This window comes from Pelophylax lessonae (assembly GCF_965119305.1).
Source record: "Pelophylax lessonae genome assembly, chromosome: 1".
Taxonomy (NCBI): domain Eukaryota; kingdom Metazoa; phylum Chordata; class Amphibia; order Anura; family Ranidae; genus Pelophylax; species Pelophylax lessonae.
Window position 1 is genome coordinate 47,775,480 of NC_138768.1, and position 9,383 is coordinate 47,784,862.

A 9,383-nucleotide genomic window follows, 5' to 3' on the forward strand; every position below is an offset into this window, starting at 1 on the left:
CGTTTTTGGCTTTTTAATTATTTTTATTTTTTTTACACTTTTTTTTTGTAACTGTAAAAAAAGACCACCTTTGGCCAGGACAGGAGGGACAAAAATATTGAGTGTCACGCCTAAATCCGCATTTCCTACAGACACGACATCTTCATTGGGGTGCTCTTTGGGTAGGGGTACTAGGGAGGACATCGGGAAAATGCCTCTCATGCAGCCGGCTCACTGCATCTGGATTGTGAATTTGGGCCACAGCACCTTCTGGAGACAGAAAGGCTTTGATGATTTCTTCCTGGAATTTTAGGAAGGATCCACTTCTTCCTGATGCTTAGTATAGCATATAAGCGTTCAGCAGAGCCAATTGAAAAAAGTATACAGACACTGGCCTTACGGGCAATTAAGTACGGTACCATCATCTGGTCGTTGAAGTCCACCCCTCCCATGTTAAGGTTGTATTCGTGGACACAGAGGGGCTTCTCAACAACACCAGTCGCCATTGCAATTTGTTCTGTCGTATCTGCGTGAATGGAAGACAGAACGAAAACATTCCCTCCACTTCATTGCAAGCAATTTATTAAACTTCAAGCAGGCTCTCTCTCCCCCTGTCTTAGTCGGGTATCTACAAGCCGTTGGGGGAAGCCCTGGCGATTAGTTCGCACGGAGCCACATGCACCAATTGCAAAATCAAAAAGGTGTCTAAAAAGTGGCACGCTTGAATAGAAGTTATCCACGTATAAATGGCACCCCTTTCTGAATAAGGGTGACACCAAGTCGCAAAAAAATCTTGCCAATGCTCCCTATGTAGTCTGGGCAGTTGAGGGGCTCCACATTGCTAATTCCCTCGAAAACCTGGAAACTACATGTATAGCCTGTTGCCCTGTCACAGAGCTTATACAAACCCAAAAAAGTTGGGACACTGTACAAATTGTGAGTATAAAAGGAATGGACTAATTTACAAATCTCATAAACTTATATTTTATTCACAATATAATATAGTTAACATATCAAATGTTGAAAGTGAGACATTTTGAAATGTCATGCCAAATATTGGCTCATTTTGGATTTCATGAGAGCTACACATTCCAAAAAAGTTGGGACAGGTAGCAATAAGAGGCCGGAAAAGTTAAATGTACATATAAGGAACAGCTGGAGGACCAATTTGCAACTTATTAGGTCAATCGGCAACATGATTGGGTAAAAAAAGAGCCTCTCAGAGTGGCAGTGTCCCTCAGAAGTCAAGATGGGCAGAGGATCACCAATTCCCCCAATGCTGCAGCGAAAAATAGTGGAGCAATATCAAAAAGGAGTTTCTCAGAGAAAAATTTGAAAGAGTTTGGAGTTATCATCATCTACAGTACATAATATCATCCAAAGATTCAGAAAATCTGGAACAAAATCTGTGTGTAATGGTCAAGGTCGGAAAACCATATTGGATGCCCGTGATCTTCGGGCCCTTAGACAGCACTGCATCACATACAGGAATGCTACTGTAATGGAAATCACAACATGGGCTCAGGAATACTTCCAGAAAACATTGTCGGTGAACACAATCCACCGTGCCATTTGCCGTTGCCATCTAAAACTCGATAGTCCAAAAAAGAAGCCATATCTAAACATGATCCAGAAGCGCAGGCGTTTTCTCTGGGCCAAGGCTCGTTTAACATGGTCTGTGGCAAAGTGGAAAACTGTTCTGTGGTCAGACGAATCAAAATTTGAAGTTCTTTTTGGAAAACTGGGACGCCATGTCATCCAGACTAAAGAGGACAAGGACAACCCAAGTTATCAGCGCTCAGTTCAGAAGCCTGCATCTCTGATGGTATGGGGTTGCATAACTGCGTATGGCATGGGCAGCTTACACATCTGGAAAGGCACCATCAATGCTGAAAGGTGTTACATTTAACAAAACGCTCATTTGAGTGAATTGGAGGTGAGCGGCCATTGCACTTACTTTTGGATTAGCTCACGTTGGTCACACGTTTCTTTTGCTGCTGGCAATTTGAAGAGTCACTTTTTTATGCATTTGGAGCACAAGAACTTATTTTGCACTTCTGCACATGGACACTTTGAATGATTATATTCACTCATTATTTAGTACATTAATTTCATTTATCTACCTAATTTTTGAAGCACTATTACTGCCCTGATCATACGCATATACTTTCTTTATTAGCATTTATTATTTTTGCATTATTAATATTTATTGTTATTATCTTCTGGTTACCTTTTTTAATCCTGCACAGTGCACATTGGATTTTTACCCCCCTCTTTTTTTTTTTTTTTTGCACTATTCCATCACTGTGTATTATGCAATGTTGATTTAACATTTATTATAGTGGTTGCTTATATGTATTGGTTATTTTCAACCTTGCACAGTGCACACTGGACTTCTTACCCCCCCCCCTTTTTTTTTGTATTAGTTCATCACTGTGTATTATGCTATTTATGATGTTTTAGATCTTGATTTAACATTCATTAGAGTGGTTGTTTACTATATCTATTGGTCATCTTCAACCCTCTTTCTTTCGCATATTATGTCACATTCACTTACTATTTAGCATGCAATTCCTAGCGAATCTGAGTTTTCACATCAGTTAAGACACGTCTTGACTTTGGTTTATTAAGAAGAACTGCGATGATTTTATTTTACATTACTTCATAATTTTTTGTGGCGGCACTTTAAAAATTGTCAGCTCTTTTTTCTCCTTTTATCCATATTGTACTTACATATACATCTGCATTTCAATTACTTCAGTGGTAGCGCATTGGCCCTCTATCTTTTAAATATGTGGGAGTAGAATCCCTGGTATTGTTGATCTTCTAGTAGAGGCAACACCTCCTGGATTCTCTCCAGAGGGGCCGATTTCTTCAAAGCATCCCTGGGAGGATGCGTCAATGTGAAGGGGGGCTTGCAGAAAATTCTAGGCGGAAGTCTTCTCATAAGGTCCGACAAATGTAGATGCTGTCTGATATTTTCTCCCACTGGGAGATGAAACGAGACAGGAGACCCCTACCCTAATCTTGGTGTCATTTTGCCTCTTTGGTGGTGATGCTAGGGAAGGAAAACAAATTGTTCCTTTGCCTTCCTGGGTTTCACAGGGTACTTCTTCCCCTTTTCAGAGCATCCAGACAGTACCCCATCCAGACCTGGGCATAATTTGCCTTCGGAAGTAACTTCCCCTTCCCATGCCCTAATAATCAGAACAGTAAATCTAGCAGTGTTGATATGACAGTTTTAGCCTTAGCCCTTGCAAGCTCAACTGCATAGTCTGCTAGTTATGCAATGGCTTCCCTCTCACTGACTGACATGGAGTCTAAAGGTCCGTACACACGAAACGAAAATCGGAAGGGAAATTTCGTCCGACGAACGATCTGCCGATTTTCGGATTGTTGGTATGGTGCTTTCGACAGCCGATTACGGATTTTCGGACGACAAAAACTGGATGTGCAAGCTATAACATTTTTATCTTACGTCAACACAACGTCTGATTTTCATTTAATTAGTACAGTTTTCGTCTGAAAAAAATCTTAAAGCGGTTGTAAACCCAATAAAAAAAAAAAATAAAAAAAAAAAAAACCTGCAAGACAAAGGCATAATGAGCTAGTATGCATCGCATACTAGCCCATTATGTGTAACTTACCTTAAAACGGAGCCCCGACACGGACCCCCGGACATCGATGCGGGCGCTGCCATGATCCCTCGTCGTCTCTTCCGGGTTCTGCGGCTCCGGCGCGCTGATTGGCCGGAAGAGACGGCTCCGGCGCGCTGATTGGCCAGAGCCGCGATGACGTCGCATGCGCGCGGGAGTGATTTTTCCGGCAAGCTCCCGGCAACTTAATTGAAGGTCCCCCCGGACCTTCAGAGCGCATGCGCCGCTCGCGCGAGCGGCTGCATGCACTGTAAATATCTCCTAAACCGTGCCGGTTTAGGAGATATTATTTGTACCTACAGGTAAGCCTTATTATAGGCTTACCTGTAGGTAAAAGTGAAAAAAGCGGGATACTACCGCTTTAAGAGCAAGACTAGGCATGCTCAGAGACGAAAGAACACATACAAAACAATCCAACACATGACATCACTTCTGAAGTAGAATTCTGTCGTACACGAAAATTCGTATGAAAATAACCTCTTCACTTTCGACATCAGACTAGCCTGCAACAAAAAACGGACGACAGATCGTTCGATAATCTGATCGTGTGTACTGGGCTTAATACATCGTCTGAACCATTTCCCTAAGACAGGTGTTTGGTCAGTTAAGGTCCCTCACTGGCCTCAATTTGGACTTGCCCGCAGTCGCCATCTCTTCTTTCTCCATGAGGTGGTTGGCCCTGTTCTTTGGTTGCTGGTACAGCGTGCCGACCACTACCCACCACCTTGTTCTCTCCTGGGGGGTTTTTTCTTCTGGGTCACGCTGCCCACCTGTGATGCGGCCTTTACCCCCCGCTGTACTCAGAACGAGGCTTGGAAGCACGCCCTCCTCCAATCCCCAGCCTGAGGGCTTACCAGGAGCTTATGAGAGCAGTCTAGTGGCAGTTCTATGGTCACAGTTGAGTTGTGTATCCATTGCTATAGTGCTAGAGCGCTGGTGCAGTTTTAAGGCGACCTGTGAGAATGACTATAGCCTGCAGGTTAGTTCGGCCCTCCCCAGTCATATAAGAAACATTTTGCTGAAGGGAGAAACAATCAATACTGAGGAGCAAGAGGAAGGGTAGGGACTTATAAGCAGTCAATTGATGGTTTCCTTTAGGGCAAAGCCCCTCATCTCAGTTGTGCCATCCTGGAACGTCATCAGAGAAAGTCAAATTACTGCAGACCTAGCAGGTTGCCAGTTGACCTTTATTTACATGACTTTACACCCAGGGCTCCCTGTCTCATATTGATCTATCCCCTTCTTGAAAAAAGAGTTTGTTATTTTAAATATATGCTGTTTAATGTTGCACTCAGGGCTCCTTTACCTATTTGTTGTAATGAATGCTGGATGGATGAGTGTACGCTGAGGACCCCTACTGTTGAAAACCTAATGGTACAACTACTAACAATCCTATTTAACGCACCTCAGCTGAAACCCTTTGCTCTGAAGAAGCTCGTGTTCATGAGCATCACCCTTGTGACATCCATTCCTAGACCAAACTATGCAGACTCCCACACTTACGTTATCTACCTGTGGACTGGCACTGCAAACAGAGCAGCACAAAAGGAAGAGTGCTCTGGTGGACTACCTCTATGTGGATTCTGTCCATAAAGGCATTAGGAGCCTTCAGAGTGGCTGGAGAGTAGCAAGATCGCATTGACATACTTTGTGTGTACTGTCCATAGGACACCCACATGTTGCCGGCCTCCTAGCAAGATACTGCACCCACCCTTAGACAGCCAGGATAGCCGTTGGGCTATTATTCAGTCTTTACGTGTACTATGCAAATACACCGACTGTTAGCGGATCCAGTCATCTATCCCTTGTAGAATTCAAATCACATCTGGCTCTGTACTACTCTTTAAGCCGGACTGGCCAACTGTGGTTAAAAAAAACACATACTCTATCTGGCCACTTGCACTAGTGCCTCTTTGATTTAACCTTCGGATTGGATGAGTGCGTAGTGGATGTGTGGGTGTTGCAGTTGCTTCATCTGGTTTTGACAACGTTGTCATTTTAACTATGTCAGGTCTCTGCAATTTTTTTTTTTTTTTTTTTAAATCAGATAAATGCTTTTTCTTAAAAAAAAAAAAAAATTAACAATACAAAACACAGAAAAGAAAACACCATAAGAACAAAAACAACTCAGTACAGTACATAACTGGAAGCCATGAAACAAACGCACCATTATTCAACATGCATGTAAACAGTATCAACATTCACCATCAGTAGGGATGTAACCGTGTCAGGGGCGGTACCCACAGCAGGTTCGCATATAGGCACCGTGCATCAAACAGTGCCTGATGCAAGAACATTCAGGAGGATGACGTGACCTGGGCCAGGGGACCCCAGAACAAGTCCCAGAACAGCCATGGAACCCCAGCACATCCATAGGTCAACCTAATGCAGGAGAATATTGGGCTAAAGGTAAATAAGGGGTCCTATGGACAACTAATCAAACCACTACGGAATTAGTAACAAAAATATAGTGCCATCTCTGCAAGATTAACCGGTCCCCCCAGTCAATGTACAATAACCACCCATGCCTTGCGTGTGATCAGGAAGATGTGATAACTCCACCCAATATCCTATTAGAAACCAATTGTACCGGGGCCAAGCCAGGGACATCAAGCCACTCCACCCAAATTTTTGTGGATTCCCCCCATGTTTATAAGTAAGGTTTTCTCTCAACAATAATGCATTAACGTCCTTGACCCATTCTGCAGTAGGTGATATCCATCTCCGTGCCGGGAGTTTTCTGGCAAGGAACAGTACTCTTTTGTACACCCGGGGAATACAGCTCCTCATCTAACCAACCCAGGATACACAATTTCGGGTCCAGCGGAAGAGTCACACTCCAAATCGTCTTGAGTGCAACACTTCAGTCCAGTAACGGGTCAGTTTCGCACATTACCATAACATGTGCAATAAAGTACCTGCGTGTATCCTGCATCTCGGGCATAAAGTTGAGTCTCTCCTGTGCCTATCATACAGCTTTTGCTGAGTACGATATGTGCGATGTAGAATGAACAATTGGGTACGTTTCTGTGAAGAGGATAGACACACTTTAGGGAGATTTTAAAGTATACCCGCCCATTCTTCCGAGAAGATATAACCCACATCCTCCAACCACCCAGCCCTACATTTGAAGGACATAACATTGAGTCAGAAGAGAGGTGTACAGCGAGGAGATCTGTCCCTTTCCAAGCGTGGATGATGCCAAATGGGCAAGAAGAGTAGGATGCTGCAACCTCCAGGAGGATTCCCTAGCTTGGGCCATGAGAGCGTGACACAGCTGTAGGTATTGGTAAAACAGTGAATTGGGAAGACCAAATTCCGACTTAAGCGTTTTGAAGTCTTCAAGGAGACAACCGTGATACAACTGCGTGATATACGACACCCCAAACCTGTCCCATTCCACAAAGTTTCTCAGTCTGCCAGTTCGGGGCAATTCGTATTGTTGACAATGCAAGTGTATTTAGAGTACCCTTTGTAACAAAAGTGTTTAGCTTTTCGCCAAATTTTGTCCAGCAGCAATATCTTAGGACAGCAAGGGAGAGAACTCAGTTCCCCAGCCTCCAGTGCCTCTATGAAGTCGCCAGTGGACAAAACCGTTGCAATCACAGTTCTAATGGGATCTGAATCATCCCTGGTGGACCAACCCCTGATATGTTGCAACTGGGCCGCTAAGTAGTAAAAGTAGGGATTGGGAACCACCAACTCACCAGACTCCTTAGCCTCCTGCAGCGTTTCTAGTTTGATGTGGGGTTCTGCTTTTGCCAAATCAGTGAGTGAAAACTGTTAAAATTGTTTAAAAACATGAATGGGAATCCACACAGGGACATTGTTGCAAGACCTATAATTGCAGATTCCAAATCATTTTTATCAGATTGCATCTCCCCACAACAGACAAGGGTAATTTAACCCAGCTAGACAATTTGTCTTTAAAATTGTTGTAACAATGGGGATACATTAAGCAAAACTGGGGTGTATGATTATGCCCAAATAACAAAAGTGGTCAACAATCTTAATTAGCGAGGCGGCCTGTGCCTTTGCAATTTCTCATGTTCTATTTTTAACTAAATATACTTTAATAAACCAGTTTATAATGGACCAGTTGATCCTCTGAAGATTTGTGGACCTTTAGTTCTTAAATGTATGCTTATATATCAGATCACCCTACCATCTTGACTTTGTTTGGGGTGATAGTGCATGAGAAAGTTTGAGTTATCCAATTCCTTTCGGGGGTACTCTGTCTCCAGCTGAGGCGATGGACAAGGTTTTTATCTCCATGTATAGTTTTACCTGTAAAGCTGGCTGCTAAATTTATATGTAGCACTGCCCCCTTGGGAGCTGCTTGGATTGGATTACCCATAGCAATAGTTTGTAAAATCTTATCACTGTACTTGGCTCAGTCAGTCAATAACAGTCCAGGGGATTGTTTTTTTTTTTTTTGTATTTTATTTGGAACTTGGATGGGAGAAGGGATGAGTGGGATACTCCAACTTGACAACTATGCACAAATCTTGGACTTCTAACTATTGAGTGCAGCAAGGCCGCTGCTTTACTTTGCCACTGAAGTGAAGATTTGAAAGGTGAACTGTTCTTTAGGTTACTCTTCAAGGTAACTTGACACCCCCTTTCTCACTTGCTGTGCATGCTAGCTTCTGTCCACTGAGCCCAATGGAGTGGTCCCCTTCCTGGACAGACCCCTGGCAAGCACCCTGGTATTCACAGACACCATTTTTCCTCAGGTTGCTCTGCCTTAACTCCCGTCAGTATCCTGGACCTCCTGGCACAGCACCACACCTGGCTCACTAGGCCGACTGCCTGTGACCACCTTCCTTGCTGACAGGAGAGACAGCCATCACTCTCCTCCTGGGACCTGGCTTCCTGCCCTGAGACTCGAGTCACATGTGCCCTTGGCTTTTATGACCAATCCCAGGATGCGCCGCAGTTGTGCCCTCCCACTGGGACAGTCACAAAAGCCTCTGCGTCACTGGCTGTGTTTCCTCCACTGTCCCAACAGGCTCCCCTATTGGATACAGTGGGGACACTCCTTCAGACCAAGTGAATCACACCTGGACATATGCAACAGGCCAACTAGAAATCCTGCTCCCTGATAAACAGAAGAGCAACCAAATGCCTTTACTTATCACCCAACTAGGAGGGTGCTACATACAATTAAAGCTCAACTCTCTGCATTATCTCAATAGGTTTACAAAACATATTTCCTGAAAATTGGGAGGCTGAGTTTTGTGAAGCGCCAAAGATACAACCATAGTACTGAGTTTTGAGACCTGAGTCACTTACAGCTAGAGTGTGGAGAAAGCAATGTCAGAAGCTGTAAACAATCTGATTTGAAGGATAAATCGCTATAAGCGTGTATGACTGCAATTGACTTGGAAATGTTTTGCTGCTGTAAAGAAATTCATTCCCAGGTTTGGGCTTTTAAAGCTTTGTCTCATGCCACACTAGCAGTCCTGGAGCTTACCAGCAACAAGATTGCAAGAGGGAAGGGGGAGGGGGGAATAAAATCCACTGTTTTTTCTACAGATTTTTCCCCCCCTTGATGGAAAAGTGCAGAATTCTAGCGGTTCTGCCCAGTGAGTGGCATTGTAGAACAGGAGAAGTATACCCCTTTCTAGCAATCCTGTTGCTGCAGCCAATTGGACTGCTCATGTGACATAAGCCCAAGACGCTGACTGCAATGTACCCCTCCATGCACAAAGATTGCTGTGGGACTGTCTAAATAGCCAAACAAGC